Source organism: Danaus plexippus (genome assembly GCF_018135715.1).
Source record: "Danaus plexippus chromosome 18 unlocalized genomic scaffold, MEX_DaPlex mxdp_35, whole genome shotgun sequence".
Taxonomy (NCBI): domain Eukaryota; kingdom Metazoa; phylum Arthropoda; class Insecta; order Lepidoptera; family Nymphalidae; genus Danaus; species Danaus plexippus.
In genome coordinates, this window is record NW_026869854.1 from 2,230,192 (window position 1) to 2,238,048 (window position 7,857).

Consider the following 7,857-nt stretch of genomic DNA (forward strand, 5'->3'; position numbering starts at 1 on the left):
ATGATAATTCATTAATTTTTGACTTTAATACATTGAATAAAGCCAAGACGTTTGTTATTAATTAATTCTTATATAAATTATAAAATAAATACAGTGCCCTGTTATGTTTTATTCGTTGCACACGTCGCTGACCAGGAGTCCTCGACACTGCCGTCGTATCCGACGTAATGAGCTCTATGCCATAGAGTCTATGGAATAGAGCACTACCGTGTGGAGAAACTTTCATAAGGAATTATTCGTCAAATGCTTTAATTCTTATTTTTGTTAGATGAAATAATAACATAAAATACAATATAAGTATAGTAAAGCGTTTTGGTGTGTGTTGATTGTGTCAGTACGTGTCGCGTCGGGCGGCAGTGAGCGGTAACGTGCTCAATATGCCAAGTAATACTCGGTAGCGAGTCATCTCCAGCCTCCTGTAATAAGATCCGTGGTCTGTGGGGTCGTCGCCGATGTGTTGGCCGGGAGCTGGTCGGCGCAGCAGCGGGGATGTTGATGTAACAGGCGCTGTATGGAGGTCGGCGCTGTTTAGTTTCTCGATATGAAAAATAACGTTCTCTATTGATTCGTTTATTATTTTTCTAACTGGTTGTGGGATGTGTAATCCGTAGTAGGCGAATATATTCAAACAATCTTCAACTTTCTGGAAGACTTCTGTTCGGTATTGTAACACGAATATATTACTTGTTTCTGTTAATGTTCTTTATTATAATAATAATAGTTTAATGTCGTGTTGTATCTGAGTCTGAGATCACGGACCGGTGCACGATATATAGAACGTGTGTTATAGACGATAACATAACATAAATAAAGTAAGTTATAATAACATATTCGAATATATAAAATATTAAGTTTTAAGCAACACACACACACATAGTTCCACAGAAACACATACGAACACACTCACCCACATACAATCGTTCGTATTATTTATAGTCTAGGCACATCGTAACCTTCTGTTATAAAAAGCGGTAAAGAATTTTTAAAACCAGATTAACATTTCAAAGATGTTCTCGTAGTATGCTCGACCTCAGACTGCATCGCTGATTCGCGGCCGAGGTTTACACATCGACTTCCAGCAGAGCATCTCCGAAGTTTATATTTTAATGTATTTTAATATCCGACTATGTTTGTCACGTTAATATATGCAACTGTATTTAATTGTCTCTGCGGAATTTTAATATCTACTCAATACAAGAACCAAAGATGTCAAAGTTTTAAGATCTCTAAGATCCTGTTCTCTGAGATTTTCTCTATCAGCTACATCTTCACCGGATCACTGTAAGAACAACCCTTTCCATACATCTGCAGAACGTCTCGTCTCACCACCGCAGATCAGGCTGACGGTGTTTACACTCAAACGAATGTAAAACGATAATACAGACAGCACGACAGACGTATAACAAGTAATATAATTATAATGTGTTGTTTACATAAGCACACAGAATAAGGACTAACTCAGTCATCGATAATCTGCGAGTAACGAAAAGCAAACAACGCATGAGTTTGCAGGAGCTGTCCCGGGTTGTATCGGAAATAAAAACAATTATACAACTGTGTATAATAAAATTATCATCTCAAAGAGAGCGTCCAGCAAAGAGTCGTATTGAGAACAAGCTCGCACAGATTTCTTTTTCATTCAGAGCTGACTACAGAGCTATTAGTATTTTTCTCTAACATGTACTCGTATGTCATGAGAGTCGTGTCGGTGTCGTGGCCCGTTTCTTAATTAGAGCATAATTTTATCAGTCAGCTTCTGATATTGTCAAACCGCAGACAAAAACAACTTAATGACATTATTATTGTTTTAAATAATATTGGAGTTCAGACTTCCTGGCAATTAGTGTGGAGTAGAGTGACATTCGACTCGCTCGCTCGGTCGCTCGGTACTATGAACACTTCCTTCCCGTTAGCGGAACTCATACGCAGCTACGATTAACGTGTTTGTGACTTTTACAAATTATTATACATTATAAAAGTGAGATACATTTTTAGTACAACTTTGTCGTTCCAACCACGTTCATATTGATTTTCACTCGGAACTTTTCACCATTGAGCCAACTTTATATATTTTAGATTATCTCGGTTAAATTTATACTTTTAATTCAGAATTATGCGAGCAAAATCGAAAAATAGGAAAAGTATTGATATAGATGAAGGGGCTGCTGTTCACCTAATCCCATCTGTCCTGATACCGACGGAGGCATTTAATTCAATAAAGAAGTTAACTTTGACGTCGGAGTCTTCTTTTAGAATAATAAATGGCGAATCTGTTCAAAGTCATCACCTCATTAATGGAGTGAATTCTTCAATTCTCTTGTAACTATTAATATTTATCGGTCTCCTCACATAATATTATGTGTATATATTCAGAACGTATTCGTCTTTGTTTGCTTGTGTCCATGTCCCGGCTTGTGTTTTGTGATTTATGTGTGACAGCTTCACATCAAGAGCCAGTTCTGTGGGCGATCATAATATCATCAATACAATTGACCTCCATACATGTACTATGATGTGCGTCTGTATATCTGTATGTCCGTATGTATGAACACACTTCAGACTTATCATCAAAACAGTACATTATTTTCCGCGCTGTGTCGGTTTTGTTTTGTTTGCGCTTACCAAAACAGGTTACGTAAGTTGAGAAACTAAAAAGTAATTGTTATTTAAAATATATGTATTACACTTTTATTAAGACAAACATTACATAGTTTTCTTTTTTAAAACAAAGTCATCCAGACGTTTCCCGTCGGACGGGCCACATCTTTTAATGTAGACCCTTCTTTTTATCGCGCGGTGAGAGCTCCCATTCTCATGTATCTCTCCGGATGTAGTTCTACATATGGCAGTCGTTGTTCAGGTTTGTTAGTGACAGTAACACGACTGCTCTGATGGTGTGGATCTGGATACTTCAGTTTCAGATGATTAGTGGTCGAGCTTCTCTGCAAACCCCGCACTTACATACGGGGATTTTTTTAAAAATACGATTCCAAAATCATCTAGATGTGAAATCCACATGTTCAATATTTAAAATAAACTTTGTTTTTCGATTCGCCTTGGACGGAAAGACTGACATATTCTAATTCGAAAGTTAATACCACTCACACTGCAACATTAATTTAGGTCAAACGAACCAAAACTGGAACGAACTACTTAAGGACGAACGACAGCACAGGATTCGTTATTTTGGTAATATTTTTTGTTCCCCAGATCGCACGCTGAGATCCGAGCACCCCATGCAGGCTAATTTAGTAATATACGAGCCTGGAGCCGCTCGTCCGGGCACATCTCTCGCCTTTCATATCATGGCTTTGCAGTTGGTCTGTATGTCGATTGTCTATATGTTGCGTTCCGTGATTGGAATAAGAATTTTATTTATCCATTCCAATAGTTTTATTGTTTATTGAAATAATATTAAGATTATCATCATATTATTTGTCATCCTGTTTGTCTTACAGCAGGACGCCAGTTTTTCAATAAAAAAAAGTTCCACGTGACAGCGGAAGATCGCTCATTGTTATCAGGAGAGCGGACGCGTGAGGGTATGGGGGTGGTCTGGTACGGGGGGGGAGTGCTTATCACAGACTGGCTCCATTCAAAGGAGGAAACTTGTTCAGTCTCGCCGGGATCATATTGTATCACTAGAGGGTGTTGCTAACGATCGATGTAGAACAGGAATGATTATTACATACCTATAGCACTCCACGCTGAGGATGACAGTTCACTTTCATATTAAAGTTAATTCTATAAACTACAGAATCGAACACATCGTCTAATGATATAGTTCCATAGTGACACGTGTACTATGAGAGACCATTAAATAAAGTGTAAGGTATAAAATTTCCATCGACTTATTCATCTATTGCGTGTTGTGCTCGAGGCGCTCATTGCCAATTAATAAAATGGCAATGAATGAAAGACCGGCGGAGTCGAAGAGATATGACGATGATGGAACTTACACATACTGAGACCAATAATATAAACCTTCTGGTCCGAGCGTGACAAAACGACAGAGGAAGAACAGACGCTAACAACACTTTGAACCGTGGTTCTTATAAGTTATTTTACAACATAAAGGATGTTTTCATTTATATGGTCGTGTATTAAGAGAATGTTCGCGGTCCAGCCGAAGTTGTAAGAAGAATTCATATTCCTATGATACGGTGCGGAGATGTTGTGTGTGATTAACGTTCAGGCAGTTAACGATTATGATGACAATATTTGTTTGTTGATGTAACGAAATACAAAATGATTTCGAGGTTCTTCCAAGGCATTCACCGACTGTATGAGCATTGTAACGGATTTATCGAATATGTTAATTGTAACTGGAACGGTCACGTCCTTGTTTATATTTAACACAATGTTATTCTTCTTTCCGTTAACGTGTTTAATGTAATGAGAACCAATAAAAAGAGAAAACTGCATCAATTTTGTATGTACAGAACTCGCCGACAACTCACTCCGCCTACAAATGAAGGCCCGTCGTAATTTCAGTTGGACCATTATTCGGCCCGTCTCCAGCCAGCCTAGCGAGCCTATACCTGTTACTCACGTCATGATTTATTTATCCAGATGTCTGTTTCTATCTTCACAGCTTTGTCCGCTCCTTGCATGTCGTCTCAACAGGAATCAGCTCTCTCTTGACTGTGTGCGTCTATCTATAAATGCGTTTAAATGGAATCCTTCGATGAATCGCTCCGGACTTCATTTCGACTCTCCGCTTGCAAGCTGAGCGGTGCATTCGTTTCACAATAATTGATCTGTACATTTGAATGACGGATTATATTACACGCTTAGTTAAATGTTTATTGCCCCGGTTACTTTGATATTATTTATATGTGGTTGTGTAGATTTATGTCGAGAAGCTGCTCTACGGATATGAAACATTGGCTACCACAAACTTTTTATAAAAAACCTTTGACTTACGTTTCTAATTTAAAGAACCTCAAAATATCCAAGCATAATATTTAGACTGACAATTGTTCGAGTAGGTACATCTACATATATATATTGTTATGACGTCTGTTACGTGACGCTACACGATCGAGATCGCGTTGACAGATCGTTATAAATCGCCGGACGTTTAATGTCTTGTCGATAATCAGATAAGCTCGGTCTAGTGAAAATGTGCTCGGGATCCGGTTACGACGCTTGTGTAATGTGTTAGCAACATTCGAGTTATCCGAGTGTAAGGGGCCGCAGACCTTGGCGGATGGTAAGCCCCTCTATATAATTCAATGGTATCGTCTAATCCCGGCGCTCCTCCTCCTGACACGACGCTGTCCGCTGTCACATCTCATATAATTCGATGACCCTAAATCTCAATCCCCACCGAGCTGGAACGTTCCGTGACTTGTAACCAAATTTAAAGGCTTCGATTAAATAATCCCCTATTTTGAATTCACTGAATAGAGGTTGTAGGAAAATAGTACAAGAGGGAGGGCGACTCGCTCGACTGGTGGAAAGAATGACCGATATATCGTGAGCAAATGATGTAAGGTGACTTAACAATGATATTGTGAAGGAAACATATCAACCCAAGATTCATTCTAAAAACGTTACTAAAACGTTATAATACGAAGGTTTGAAATAAACACTCCCTGGCTATGTTGAAAATGGCAAATCGAAAGATCTTTTAAGTCTATGATGCTAATTATGTCTATGTATTTACTAGAGATGATTCGGTTACGCACAAACATTAACTATAGGACAAACGGATTTCAACAAAAAGAAAAACGGAATATTTGGAAATAATAATAAGTTTTACAATACAAATGTCATGAATAGTTTGTACAGTATTGTTGTCAAGGTTGACCTTAAACAATCTGGGAGTGTGGTGGGTTGTGGGCCGCGAGCTGTGGGCGTACTGCGGAGTGTGTTTTATCCTAACGTGTTTTGTTTTTTGGGCTGCGAGTGACGTCAGTGGGCGGTGGCGGCGATAAAACGAAAACTATAGCGCCAGTTCCCAAATGCTGCTACGATTTAACTGCAGATTATTTGGCGTGCTATAGCTGGCTCCGTAATGTGCTGTAATAGTTACAGTTCCTGTTTTGTACGTCCTAACTTGCTCTCGGATATAATTTTTGATTACAAATGACAGCATCGTCTTCGTGCTTTCTAATACCTCTACGATTGTTATTAAGAGAATATTCTTTCCAGCGAATTACAGGTCTAAGTATTAAAGTCGTATTGAGGTGACGAAATACTAAATCCATATTTGTTCTGCTAAGTGTCTTTAAAACGCTTTACCTGTTTGTTAAACATTCATGAAAGATGAACAGAAACCCGTACCTGGGTATGTGTGTATATATATGTGTGTGTGTGTGTGTGTTTATACCCGCCATATCGAGTACGGAACCCGGCTTATCATCTTTATTTGTGTTACGCCTTTTGCTCTATCGAAACAGCTCTCGCACGCGGCATCACCCACGACTGGATGTGGCTTTTATAGTCGAAGCTTCCACGAAATAGAAAGATCGTCAATTATAAGATGCAACATTATAAGGAAAGATCTATTAATAAAAATTAAACACTATTGTCTACAGTTATAACACTCAGCCAATGTACATAAAACAGAGAGTTTACTTTTTATTGAGTTTGTCTCGGTGACGTTTTAAGAATATCTTAAACGTGGGAAAAATTACTGCCTTTAATAGGCACAGTGAAATCGTAGGAAGAATTGAGTAATTGTACAAATAAACATATCACATTTACATAGCGCTTGATAAGCGATCAGTGACCGATAACAGTCGAGGGGGAGGGTTACGGGGAGGTGGAACTCTCTCAGAAAGGCCTCCTGGAACAACCGAGGCCACTTCGTTCAACTAGTATATAGAAAACACTTGCCGAAAAAATATGAAGTAATAAATACATCACACATAATAAATACATAAGTTCATGTAATACAGTCGTTTAAATTGTCGAACTCGTTACTCGACACGTTATGAATGCGAGGACTCTGTTGATGAAATATATCAAACAACATATTCCGCGCCGCGACCACGTCCAATGTTGTGTTCATAATCGCGGCCAGAAATGAATCGACGAGGAATGGTTACTAAGATTCTAGTTTATTACAACATCGCTCAGATACAGACCTCTCCACCACCACCACCACCACCTCTATGTATCATCCTTACGATATTTGTTAAAGGTTCCGATTGTGGTATTAAGAATAATAATGAGGCACTGTACAGTGAGAGTCTCACTACACTCTCAGACATGACTCCGAGCTGTAGGTCCTTCTCAAAATCGTTATTGATAAATAGGCTATAGAAACTAAAATAGTAGAGAAAAAATGTACTTTAAGACACTTCAGTCGGCAGACTCATAACAATACAGAGACACGTACAGCGCGTGTCGTTCATGCCTTATTTACTTTTCATATAAATAGAAGGAACTGTTATCGCTTTAAGCAAATTTGATTACTTCTTCCGAATAATTATTATTTAAAATTTTTATAATGTGGTATTTCATTAATGTCCTAATAGTGAACCGTTTTCTGAAATGCCGTCACGATGAACCTAAACCGCAGTCTGTTGTCACTGGCTCGTGACGGCCGTCGTTTATTGAGGAAGCCATTACTGATCGTGAACCCGTGCATCCCGCAGCATCCTTAACTCCGCGAAATAAGGTTTAAACTAACCCGGAGCACTGTATGACAGCTGACGAGCGACGACCACGGCGAGGCGTGACTCCGCGCTCGAATTGCCAATTAAGTTACATTAACGAACTACAAGTACATTTCTCGCGACGACAATAAAAAATAAATTGTATGCTATCGGTATTTTTGTATCCCAATAGTTGACAGCGGAGTGCTGGCCGGCAGCGGGCAGGACGAAGACTCTACGAACGAGG

At 38.9% G+C, this 7,857-nt stretch overlaps 1 long non-coding RNA gene across 1 annotated transcript; it reads left to right on the forward strand.

Annotated features, from left to right (window-relative positions):
- Positions 1-1,831: 1,831 nt before the first annotated feature.
- LOC116773293 (uncharacterized) lies at positions 1,832-7,386 on the forward strand. The gene is made up of 3 exons (XR_009753766.1): positions 1,832-1,978; positions 3,211-3,320; positions 3,459-7,386. It is a non-coding gene; the product is annotated as an uncharacterized LOC116773293 (long non-coding RNA).
- Positions 7,387-7,857: the final 471 nt, after the last annotated feature.